Source organism: Pleuronectes platessa, chromosome 22 (assembly GCF_947347685.1).
Source record: "Pleuronectes platessa chromosome 22, fPlePla1.1, whole genome shotgun sequence".
NCBI classification, from domain to species: Eukaryota; Metazoa; Chordata; class Actinopteri; order Pleuronectiformes; family Pleuronectidae; genus Pleuronectes; species Pleuronectes platessa.
In genome coordinates this window covers 9,875,049-9,888,322 of record NC_070647.1, presented here as the reverse complement: position 1 = coordinate 9,888,322, position 13,274 = coordinate 9,875,049, and the positions used below count along the sequence as shown (strand labels likewise).

The 13,274-nt window shown below is 42.7% G+C and overlaps 1 protein-coding gene across 1 annotated transcript in view; it reads left to right on the top strand.

Annotated features, from left to right (window-relative positions):
* The first annotated feature begins 404 nt into the window (after positions 1–404).
* Positions 405–13,274, top strand: part of cald1a (caldesmon 1a) — a 51,690-nt gene continuing 38,820 nt past the window's right edge. Inside the window, exon 1 of the mRNA XM_053414570.1 lies at positions 405–622. The gene's annotated coding sequence lies outside the window, so the exon portion shown is untranslated. The remainder of the gene's footprint in view (positions 623–13,274) is intronic.

The following is a 13,274-nucleotide window of genomic DNA, read 5'->3' as shown; positions in this document are numbered from 1 at the left end:
CAAGATGGCAGTGCTTGATATTTTAGCTTAATTTCTGAATAATGGGAGGAAGTGGTCATCCATGTTCATATACAGTCTATGGACGCTAATACTATATAAGAGATGGGGGAAAAACACTTAAGCTACATGTTATTGATTTAGCATTGTCAATATTATATTATAGTATTGACAAAGAAGGTGGGTAGTTGAGCTCACCCACTCGTTTATCAAGTTGCCTGTTAACATGAAACCCCTCACCTCTAATGATCTGCCCGTGAACAACCCGCCCTGCTTTTTGTCCAACTTTAACATTTCATGTGCTCGCTCTTGGTTTTCTGAAGGATCACCAAAAAAGGACTTTCTGCCTGAAGCCACTGCGGCCGCAGAGGAGAGCAGCCTGTTGACACGGTTGATTTCTAATGTGTTGGACTCGGATGCTGTGAGGCTGAGCTGTGTGGTAGACTGGGGCTGAGGAGAGGGGATGTGGGAGCTGCTCTGACTGGGAGGGAGGGGCCTGTCGAGGGGCTAGACTCTGGTTTTATCACGGAGGGTTTGTGGAGGACCGACTGCAGACTGGCCCCTTCTCCTCTCCGCTGCTCTCACTCGACTCTACCGCTCCAATCTGTCCCGTTAGGATCCACAGGTAAGCGCCCAGCCTCTCATCCGACCTCTGTCGCTGTATAACCCGCGGAGTTCACGACCCCGTGTCGCTTTACACGCGGTATTTAGCACCGCGGAGGGGCCGGGGTGGGGGGGAGCATCACATTGTGTCCGTCCACTGTTCCCCCGGGTTCGTCTCCTCCGCTCCCTCCTCTTTGTGCGCTAACCGTCTCGTTTACCGCGAACTCACGTCGAAGTAAAGTTGCGACTCATGTGTGAAACTTTTCTGTGACGCCGATTTAAAGTTACAGACTCGAGGCCAAAAGCGGAGGTCCAACCCTGGACCGTGTTCACCGCTTCAGATTATTATCGAGATAAAGTCTGACGGGACGGGGGGGGGAGTGAAGAGACCAACCTCAGCCTGGAACTACTTTTTAGGGACAAGACTCGTGCAGTGTGTTAATGCTCCACAGCTCCACTCTTTACTTCTTGTCATCGGCCAACAGTTCTACAGTACACGTTCTCATTATGTGTGCGCTGGATGTTGTCGCTGCTATTGTGGTTAGACAACTTTGTAATCATCCTATCCGGTTTCTCTGCACAGTAAGATTCAATAGTCCACCATTCAGTTTTTTATTAATATTGAAGGCCGACTGGGCGATAGAACGATAAAGATAATCTTCACAAAATAACTTTTCCTTTGATAGAAATCTAAGACACGGATAATACAACGTCTCCAGAACTCATTCCATCCATGTTTTGACAGATGACATGAACAGACAATTATAATTAGATTAGCGCCACGCCGAACCAATCATGTGGCTGGAACAGAGTGTCCAGATCGCACACCAATATCGGCACTGCCCTTTCTCAGGCCAAATTACGAATCACATTTGTCAATTGCACCCCCCCAAACCCTAAAGAAATGCAGCCGTAACAGTAGGATGTGGATAAACCAGCTGAAATCTGACATGTAGAACGTGTTCAAAGTGGTTTCATGGCAAGCATGGCTCCGCGAAGATCAAATGTGACCCTAAGGGTTGCAAATGGCAAATGTCCTTTGGTGTGAAGACATACAGCATCTCCTGCAGACAAAGCCACAGGCAGCCGTGCAGAAGGCTCGGACCACTCATCCACGTGTGAATCCACCTCTCATCGTTTCAAAGTATCACTTTCTTACCATCCCACCACCCCAGAGGCTAAAGAGACTCCGCTGCTCTCATTGTACATGCGTTGGGCAGAAATTCTTTTGATCTTGTGCTTTATTACATACGAGTATCTGTGAAATGGAAGCATGGAAAATGGGAGCGGGCGGTGGGAGGAAGCTGCAGTGGGTATATCTGTAGTTTTTTTTTTTGTTAATGCTTCGGGCTAGAGACAGCATAGTAATTGTCCATGAAACTGTATCTGATAAGTTGTGCAGTGTTTGGAAAACACATTGAGAATGCCATCCACTCCTTATAAGGCACAGGCCCAACCTGGTGACAGATGATTGGAATAGCCTCTGGAATGCAGCACATAACAATCCTCTAGTACAGTGGTTCCCAATGTTTTTAGTCTGATGTGCCTCACAGTCCTGTCAAATGCCCTCAGTTTCCTTTAATTAACGTCAACATTGTCTCATTCCACAAATGTTCATATGTTCATTTAAACTGGATGATGTATAACTGAATATAAACATGTTGCTACGATAGTTTCTTCCCTCAGTTTGGGTCAGTTTTACTCAAGTTCAGTAAGTCTAATATTTGAAGAAACAGAAGCTGAACATTTCAGGCATTTTTCCACTTCCTTTAGCTATTTCATCCATTTCTTCACTATTTCATTTCTTTCACCAACTTCCTTAAACATTTAGGTGCATTTTGGTTTCTTTACTATGAACTATGAGTAATTTCTAGCCATATTTTTCTCACTTTTATGCACTCTGTTTCCATTATTAATTAGTCATATTCAGCTAACTAATTGAACCACATACATTTCTTCTAAGTTGTTAACCATGTATTATAACGTTTTGTTATTTCAAGTAGGTATTACACTACTGTATGTGTCAAAGGATTTGGAAAACCAATTTTTTCCATTTACCGAAATGTATAGACATATTGAAACAGAGGCATAGAAAAAAAATTTTGTCACTACTCAGAATGTTTGTTCCAAAACTGCGAGTTTCCACACTTTCTTTTCTTTCATCTATCCAGTTCATCTCAAACCAGCTCCATGACGTGTATGTCTGGAGACTGAGCTGCTGTTAATCATGTGAAACCTCCGTCTGGTTCTGTTCTCTTAGTGTTTTGGGTCATTATCTCTCTGTAGGATCAACCCTGAGCAAACCAGTCTGTCCTCTTTTGGTACTTGTCTCTAATAACAATATACAGTACCACTTCCTGTATTACAGTAGGAGTTCAGGTTTGTAACATTATGTTCCAAACACTGCTTTTGTACAGACAGTGTTGTTGCAAGTCATCAACAAAATGTGGACACTTGTAGGATAAGTTGAGGTAACTCTCAAGAATTATTTTCCTTGCATTGCTTCATGTTAGCTGCAAGTTAACAGATATATTAACCCTTGAAAAACAACAGTTGTTTTCTCCTTTTGGCGGTTCACAACTTAGCTTTGTACTTTTTAAGGTTATTGGCTGGACATAAACTGCATTACATTTCAATCAGAATAGGGTTAACTTTATTATATTTACACATGTCTATCTTCTCAGCTTACTCGCTAACCAGTCTTCACACCCTATCAATCAACACATGTTCATTTGATACAGCTGACTCAGTTAGTATGTGGATATATAGTTTTCATCAGATCATAGCTGACCCACTCCACCTTTGCGAGTACTCTTGGCCGCCGCACAAATACCCCAGGTTTGGAATCCCAGCTGTAGGATTTATGTATAACTTTTTTTTCAATCCTTGCATGCCAGCCCACATGAACACTGTACATTCACACACACAGCTATTTCTGGGCTGAAACACACAGAAAACAGCAGGCTTTACAGTCAAATGCATGTAGTGCTTTGTAGTGTACTTAGAGGGGGGTTTTATAATTGGCATGATATGATATGGGTGCAGAGGAATCTGGAGGTAATTGCACAGAGTGATAACAGGGGTTTGGCAGTGGAGGGCTAGAGCCAGGGCCAGGGTTAGGGCTGGGCGGGCGGGCAGGCAGGATGTAGGGAACACTGCCATGCATTTCCGGAGTCTGGCTCTGGACTGCACAGTGCGGTGAAGGCTTCTAGTTACTGTATGCTGGCTCCCTCTTTTCCTCCCTCCCTTGCCTCATACTCTTGATCAAATTTAAATGTTGGATCAGGTTATTATTGTGCCTTGCTCTTATCATAATCAACGTCTGCTAAAGCATGGAGCATTCATTACTCTGTCCATAAACAATTATGTGTTTACATGCGTGCATCATGTGTGTATACTTTGTTATAGTTTGTTAACTCTGATCCTAGATACTCATAATCCAGCACGGTATCGAATTCCAAAGCAAGAATCCAGATTTCCCTGCAAGGCAATAGTTTCTTACCACCACTGAGCGAAGGCAGCCAACCAAGTGGCAAGATGAATTTGAATGGAGTGGAAAACTGGCAAAGATAAATTTCTAACACAAATGATCAGAGCGTTCTGTTCTTTTTTTTAAAAATAGATGTTTACCTATACTGTGTTCCGTGTTAAAGTTTTTCAAATGTGGTCAGTTTCCAGTGATCACACTCTGACACGTCAGTCCAAACATACATTGTTTCTACACAGCAGGTGCCAGAACTTTTTTTTCTGGTTTCTCCTCATAAAGGACCAGTTAAAACTATGTCAAGCACGTTTCCTGTGTTCTAGACATTTTGCCCTTTGGCTTAATTTTATGCAGCCTTTTTTTGTCCTAAGAATGTGGTTTGAGATAGAGATGCAGCCTCCCAATGCCCGGAGAACCACAAGCAAAACCATTGCTTTCTGTTTCGTCAACGGTGTCCACTGCTTCCTTGGAAAAGAAGCAAAGGTTAGGTTTTAGGTTTGTGTCTTCTGGACAACAGCAGGAGTAGGACAGGGCTCAGCTCATTTGAAGCGAGTGTGATTGACGTGCAGCTAGCGCTCATGGGACTCTGGCCCTGGACTCGAGCCCCACGGCGTACTTGTGCTGTTCCCCCCCTCGCCTTTGAATTCGATAGCATGTAATTTGAATGTGCTGCATCCAGAACCGCACACTAAGTTGTATAATATGGCGGGCTTGGATGGGTGGGCTGATCCCGGGTTGGAAAAGAATCCTTAACTCTTTCACCAAGTAATGACAGTCAACAAGTGGTAGACAAAAGCTGGTAGTGCTGCTTAATTGCCTGTGAAGTCACACAAGGGCAGGAAACCTTAGATGATGTTTATTTAGGCCTTGGAAAATATGCAGTTCGAGTTTTGCAGATGTTTGCGATATAGATTCAAAATTCCTGTTATATGCCATTGGGAAAAAAAACTCTCATGCCATGAGATTTCCTCTGTGTAATTTAGCTTCGTATTCTGTTTGTTGTTACTCATTATGAAGCCAAGATGACATGGAACAGTTCTGTATGGGAATATCCACGTGGCTCTTGGATGTTCTGCTGTTTGTACGTTGCACTCTGGTTGTCTCTTGGGTGATTGAGAATCCTTTTTTTCCCCTCATCCTTTAGTCGACCTATTCCCTGGCCTATAATAGATTCACCACCAAATGAAGTCTTTGCTATTTTGAAGATTGAATGCACTGCACATGCAAAAGGAATCTCACATTGATCCTTCCTCCTAGGACCCATATCTCCACTTCCTTTCTTTCCAAACTATTTCCCAAACTTTGATTCTCCTGACTGAAGCAGTCATGTGGGGCATGAAAGACCTGTGTGTGAATTCCACTGGGCTTTAGTCACACTCTGATGAAGAGGGTTTGTTAGATCAGCCTCTCGCTCGTGGCGTTTTCAGACTTAAAAGTGCTATCACTCAAGGCCAGATTGCCTAATAGGCAGCATGGCATGTCAGTGTTGGTAATTGGTATATTGGTTCACCATCTGCTAGTTACCAGATGCCAAGTTGCACCAGAAGTTTTATGGCTATAAAAAAAACGCTATTGTATTCCTTTTCCCCGAACTAAATCTTTCTTTTTAAGTGGGTGATGATTTAATTCATGAAGCAGCCTTGCTTTCTATCGTAAAAGGTAAAACCTCCTCTCTTGCTCACGTGGTCTGCATTTCTTGTTTTTTTTTTGTGGATGATTGATTGTGCGAGAGTGAGGTCAGTGCTCCGAAGCATTGCTCCTGATGTCATCCCACAAAGATGCATGTTCTCCCCTTCATTCCCCAAAGCGGGTTATTCTGAGAGGTGTACAACACTCTTTGAGAGGGACATTTAGCCTTTGGGCTTCTTCTCATCTGATAAAACAAGCACAGGAAATGTCTCTGTTAGCTGATTGGCCTTGTGTTTTCCTTTCAGCGTCCTCCCGCTGGGACCTCAGACGTGCACAGTGTGTCCCTGTTGCAGAGAAACCACCTTACTCGTCTCTCGCGTAACAGCCGAATTAACTTTCCCTTCGCCTCGCTCCTTTTTCTCTGACACCAATCTAGTCTGCCTCAGCCCTTTTCTCCCAGAAATAAATGATTACTATAACGTTTGTTCTCACTTCACCCTATTCCTTCCCTCTTCCAGCTTTCCATTCTCCCCATCTGTCCTCTCTTCACCTCCTCCCCCCTTCTCTTCTCAGCCTATCGCCTTCCTCCCACAGTGACCCCCAAAACTAAACAAACAGTGCTAATCAAGAGCCTGTCATATCACCTTTTAAAAGTCCCATATTTTAGGGTAATGGGGAATTAAGGGAACGTGGAGGTAATAAGGTGATGTAAATCCCTGCGGCATGTGTGAAAAATACCACTGAGTGTAAGCACATGAACATTGAGGTCATATGTTTACACAGTTCGCAAGGTTAACTGCTCTATGAATCGAATGGGGGCGGGGGTGCAACAGGGCAGCGTGCAAGTCAGTTATAAGCCTGCTGGATTTATGCTTGAGGCTAGAGAGGTGCTGCTGTGTGCATTGTAGTGTGTACAGCGAACGTGAAGGACAGCTCGGAGAGTCCATGTTGGACGGCCGCCATCGTGGGAGTGAGACTTGGCGTGGGCGAGATCAGGCTCGTATGTGGTAATAATGGAAGTTAGGACTTACCTCATACACATAAAACAATCACTGTGTCCTTACATGGGTATTCACATGAGTCAGATTTCTGTTTATTTCATTGGAGAAGCTTCAAAGTAGGTTTTTATTCTAACCAGAGTCCTGGTGCAAATCTAATGAAAATTAATTATACACAACCTATTAATATATTAATTCATATTATTTTATTAGAGCAGTGACTGATGATTTTCTGGATTAGTCACTTAATTATTATTATCTTTCAGTTCCAAGAGTTGAAGGTTACATCTTCTAATTGGTTGTTTTGTGTGACCAGCATGTTAAAGACACAGTTATTTGATTAATAATATTATAAAACTGAGACAAGCAGAATGTTATCAACAGTGTTTGCCCTGTAGAGAGCATTAATACTTTTTCAACAAAACACTGATGTTATCCCCTTTTAAGTTGTCGTGTCTGAGTGACCATGGACTTTATATAAAGATGGATGACATGTCTCCACTTCCTTCCACTATTCATAAATAAAGCTTCAATATCGGATAAACAAATGCTGCCGTCTTCCTTATTTGGAGCTAGAGTCTGTGCAAATGGGAGGATGGAGCCGAGATAGGGGGCCCGCTGTCGATGCATGCACTCGACCAATCATGAGACAGTATCAGCTGTCAATGTTTAACACCATTTTTATAGCATCCAATAACTAATTGAAACCAAACTCAATGGGAAAAAAACACTTGAACACACATAAGAATATTCAATATTAAAGAAACATGTATTTAGTTTGGTCCCTGTCCCTTCAAATAATTTGCAGTAGGCTTCACCTTTTGAGGAGCAGCCATGTCGTCCTTCTTTATATACAGTCTGTGTGGTTGAAGTGTTTGCAACCAGCTGCTCATCGAGCAGACATTAGCTACATTACCATTCATTTAGAGAAGTGTCTCCTGACACCTGTCTGATGTAAGTCAAATATTTATACTTCCACATACTCTTGAGGAAAATATCTGACTCAGTAGCTCTTCAATGCAGCACTATGTTTCCAATTAGCTTCTAACTTTGTCAATCTGTCTTTTGGTGCTGGCCAGGTAGTGGACATCGGGTTTAGCAGAGTCTGGAGCAGTGAACCAACACTAAAGCTGCAGGGCGTGAAAGCAAAACAATGTCTAAAATGACACGAAATCTCTCTGTATAGCCGACAGTTTGTCACTGTGAGCCTGGCACCTCTATCTATTGCATCTCAACTGTAAAAATATTGATTATAGCAGCTTTAAATGGTTTGTCGACAATTAAAGTGCATGAAACACTGTTTCTTTCAGTCAGCTAATCATTTAATCAATTGTCTAGCCTCAGGGTGATGAATGTGGATCCCTGCCTAGTGTGGGCTGAGATACAATGAAATGGAGAAAACATTTCCCAAAAAGGAAAATATGTGGAAGTCAGGGCCACCACAGATAAGTGAATATAAGGAAAATACTGATGTTTCTCAACCCTTTTATAGTCTGGTATGTAAAGTCAGGAACGCCGCACGTGTCCTATAGCAAGGCACACTGTCGTAAATGGTCTGTATCCATCTTCCCCACCTGAATAAGCAAGGGAGGCAGCAGCACAGTCTGAGGTCTGTGTCAAGGCGGCAGTCGGGAGCAGTGGTAATTGTTTAAGAGTGCATTTATAGAGTGTACTCTTTGTGCCTCCTAATCAGAAGCATACTCATGCATGTACATATGAGCCTGCGACGATGGCTCAGGAATGTATTACAAGCGAGCCGAGCGGACGGGGGAGTAAGAAAATCGGGGAGTTGGTGCGCCACTCAACTGTTGCCATTTCTTTCCACTTCATGTCATGGCCGAGTAAGATAAGTGGTGTGTGGGGGGGTTGAAGATTAAGCTTAAGGCTGAAGATCAAAAGAGCAGAATGGCTAATGCTAAGCCATTCTTCCCTCAACACCAGTAAAACAATGTAGAGTATGTTAAGGCACGCTTTCAGCATTCTCCTCCTGTGTCTTTGAGACATGGGTACCAGCGATTTCTCAAAAAGAGCAAGAAATCCAATGCTCTCATCTATCTACCTACTGGAAACATGTATAGATTAAATCAGTTTTTTGTGGATTCGTTCAGTATGCATTAAGTAATTTGTCAATTTCGCTCTCTGTACTCAAACTCAGGTCTGGCAAGGGCACAAGGAGAACAAAAATATGGTCTCACAAAACCATTTTAATCAGACAGTGCTCCGCAGGGACGGGGGCTGGCACAGAAGAGCTCTTTACCTCATCAGAGATCTGCCAGTGGTGATTGGGAGAAACACTCAGTCAGGGTTTTATTGAATAACCCCGGCTCTGTACTGGAGGGGCTTTACTGTAATAGAGCAGCTCTACGGCCGCGGAGGTGACAGCCAAATGGTACTTATTAAACTAAGGGCTGATTCATACTGTATGCCCGTACTGCAGTTTAACCTTGTTGGAGGCTTATATGGTTTGGCTGTAATGCTGTAGTCCAGTCACATTTTTTTACGACCGAGATACATATGTGAACAATTATCCTCTGATCAGCCTGCAAAGTTCACAAATTTCCTATGTAAAAAGTCACTTGAAAACAAGTTATTTTTAATAGAGACAGCAGCACATGTTGTTCTACTTTTAATTTAATTTGTAATATCCACTTGAACTCACAGGTTTAGACCAAAGCTTTCTGGAAGATGCACATTAGCACCTCAACTGTATCATAACAGCTGAGATGCCGAGGTATTTGGGAATAAGAACTGCCGGTCCCGTCATCTCTGCTTATTTACCCAGCACACAGCTCTCTGCACAAATTGAGCATGACGTCTAATGGGGTGTGAGCGCGGATTAATTACCCCCACATTTAGACTAATGGCTCCTTCTCTCCTGATTAATGGTGACACATGTCACACGGAGGAGAGCACAGCTTAAACATGCGTAGTTTTATATCTTGAAATTGGATTGTATTTATGCTGACAGTCTGTTTATGTGACAAGGCTTTGTAATGAAAATTATTTAAGTCATGTGATTATATTTAGTGACCTTTAATGAAAGAGTAGTATTGCATATAGTGAAGGTAACTGTAACTACCTTCCAATTATCATGGACATATGGATATTACAGTATATTAGTTGAAGGAATCCATAGAAGGTGTGTGTTTTTGACTGTAAACAAACAAAACAAGCAGTTTAATAAACTTGAGTTTGGGATTCAAGAAGCTCTGATGATGGGTATCTTCTGTCGTCTGAAGTTTTGTGACTTAGAGGTTAGTACTGTCACCTCCCACCAATAAGGTTCTTGGTTCGAATCCAGGTTCTGTGCATGTTCTCCTTGTGTCAACAGTATTCTGTGGGTAGTGGTACTCTAGCCTCCTCCCACATTCCAAAGACATGCAGATTAGGGTTTGGTGAATCCAAAACTCTAAATCGATTGTAGGTTTGAATATGAGTGTGAATGTTTGCTTATATATGTAAGCTCTGTGATACACTGGTGACCTGTCCGGGGTCAGGTTATTATATTTTGGTGGACAGTAGTTTTTGCTGAGAATTGTTGATAAGGAATATAAATGCATAATTTACCACGTATACACATCTACCAATACCGATAAGAAGTTGATGTTTGCCTGAATAATGTATCATCTTACTCTCCTTGCTACCAAGTTGAATATCAGTATATTTTTTTGCGTCACGTTTCTTGGCCAGACATGTTTTTTTTACACTGAGACTGAATAATTTTAGGAAGGTTGTCGATGATTCATTGAGTCTGGTGTTGAATGGTAAAAATAAGGCAGAGTGTATAAGAGGGATGGGCTTGGGTACGTATTGTGGCTGGCCTCATTAAACCTGCCTTAATGAGAAACAAAACACCCAGACAACCCCCCAGAACAATGGGTTCTTGTTATCAAAGAGTCTGTGTCCAATGTATGATGGAGCCTGGCTTGCGTCCCAGCAGATTTTTCATGAAACCCTGTGTGCCTAAGTCAAACCCTGAGCCCTGCAGTGCCACTCACTCCCGTGACAGCCACCTGGGAGACCACCTTGGAAAATGGACCCCTATTAGTTCAGGTTAGACTTAATGACCAGTAATGGTACACTGGCCAAGCCAAACTGTGCAAGAGGGCTCCGGGCAGGCCGAAATGAAATACCAGTCACTCAAGCTCTGAACATAAACACAAGGTGGGTGGTGGGTGAAGGTGGGGGGGTGGAAAGGTATGTCTGTAGGTGCCTGTCTGTGTGAATGAGGGCGTTCAGACATGCATCTGTGTGTTGGAGAGCAGGGTTGACGCAGGTGGACGAGACAATTTGGAGGGAGAGGAGATGGTGAAACCCCCATGGACAGATTAGTGTCTGGGGGGAGGTCGGGCCGTGGTTTTGGAATTATTCCCATTTAGCTTCGCTGCTTTGTGAATCAAATCTCATTTCCAGTTTTGCCATCAGCTAAAAAAAAAGCACAGCAACCAGAGAAGCCTCCTAAGAGCACCGCTCAATTATTTACAATTTCATGGCTGTCTGAGATATGTGTTATTCTAATGAATTTAGGAATTAGGGGGCTTAAATACAGCACATGTATTATCCTCTAAAACTGAATTTCATCCCTAAATTAGCAGTAAATTCAACATCATGCTAATGGTATTCAACAATGATTGCGTCTCCTGCAGTTTACATACGTGTGTGGTCCGGAATTAGCGCAGGCATTAAAAGTAAGAAACACCAGCTTTTAAAATTATATAATATGAGTCAATCGGCCACTGAATAAATTACTTTCAGCTCCCAGGGAGAACGTGCCGCTGAGCTTCCAGGCCCGCAGACGTCAGACAGAGAAACATAGTGTAATCTACAGTGAAAGAGACAAATACGGAGAAGAGAGAGATCTTTGTTATGTCTCATGCAGCTCTTGAGGTTTCCTGAAATGTCTGGCAGTGGATCCAAAAGTCACGTAACCACAGAAAGAGAGGAAGAATAGAGGAAGACATGGGATAACTCTCCAAGTCTCACTTTAAGGCTGCAAATGGCTCCTCTGCCCCCGTAAACTGGAGGTATGACGATCTCTGCTGTTTGTTCCGGTGGTCACTCGAGACTGACGGACACGATGAACACAGTTCAAACACACATGCAGCACAGTGCAGAGTATAAAGTGGCATATATTACCTAGTATATACCCACAGATTAAAGACCTTGGCCTGGGCCTTTCACCTCGAGGGGGATTGAGGGGGACAGAAGACGTGTACCCGTCCAAGCTGGCTGGGGGCCACACTAATAATAACAGCCAGCACAGCCATGCACGAAAATGAGATCTGGTAAAGCTTGTGAACTTTAGCCCGGCAGAGCCCTGAAAGGATTTGCGGTATGAGGAGAGTGGAATGTATTTTTTGGAAGGAGAGGTGAGCTGCCTGTCACTTAGGGAATGTGCATCCGCTGATTCCAAAGCAATGCTAATGCTTTAATATCTTAGAATTTGATACTGCAAACCCGTGAAAGATGAAAGAAAAAAGTCACATTTTCCACAGGGGTGTGATGTTTGTTGGGATTTCATCTTCGCATGGATGAAAGAGCGTCATATTTCTAATTCCTGGCATCATATCTGTCAACCAGTATAGGTGGACTGGGATTACTTCTCGTATATTCCACTGAATTTTTGTGCTGACTTCTGCAGAGCTCCTTTGTCGAGAGCTCCAGCTTTTTCTATTACAATCCTGCTCCTTCCTGTAAATATTACCCTCCATGTGCTCTTTGCTCCCTCTGTTTGCACCAGCTTTCACTTGAGGGAAGCATCACTGTAAACATCCTGAGGTTCAATATTAAATTCAATCTCAATGAAACACACTGAAAGTAGTGTTGAAATGTTTGCCAGTGAGACAGTACAGTATAGATTCCTGCTGACTGTAGAGGGCAATAGATTATTGGACGTATGTAGTAGATGCAAGACAAAGGGCATAAAGAATAAGAGAAGATGAAAATGTTTCACACTGTGCAGCTAATCAACAGTTGATAGTTATAATGTAGTAATGTAGTAAAGGCTGGGGAATAGCACACTGATGCAGATAAGGCAAATTTGAGTTCCTCTTAAATTTACAGTCGTATTGCTAGAGGCTTTAAGTAAACTGTTGTGGTTTTATGTTCCACGCAAACACACTCTATGCTCAATGTCCAGGTCCTAACAGTTAGCATTTAGAGGCATAAGATCCAGCTATACCGTGTCCCCAGTGGCCTTGGATGTCTTGAAAGCCTCTTCTAAATAAAATGTATTACTATTGTATTTATGCAGAAGAACTGGTGAGAAAAAAACAAAGGTAAAAGGAGAGAGAATAGTAGTGTTGCATTTGCCAGGGGGCCTGAAACATGATTCCAGATGAATATTAATGTGCACCCTATCAACTCTGTGAGGTGGTAATATGTCAGTGATCTATTCACACAGATACTTTTTAGTATAGAATGTCAACTAAACAGTTTAAATGAAAATTCCACACAACACCCTCAAGGTGACAGCCAGTGTAAGCTAAGCACGTTGACTGCCTCATGAAGGTAATCGTTTCTTAGTCAATATCATTACCTCTGAAGCCCATTTATCAAATATC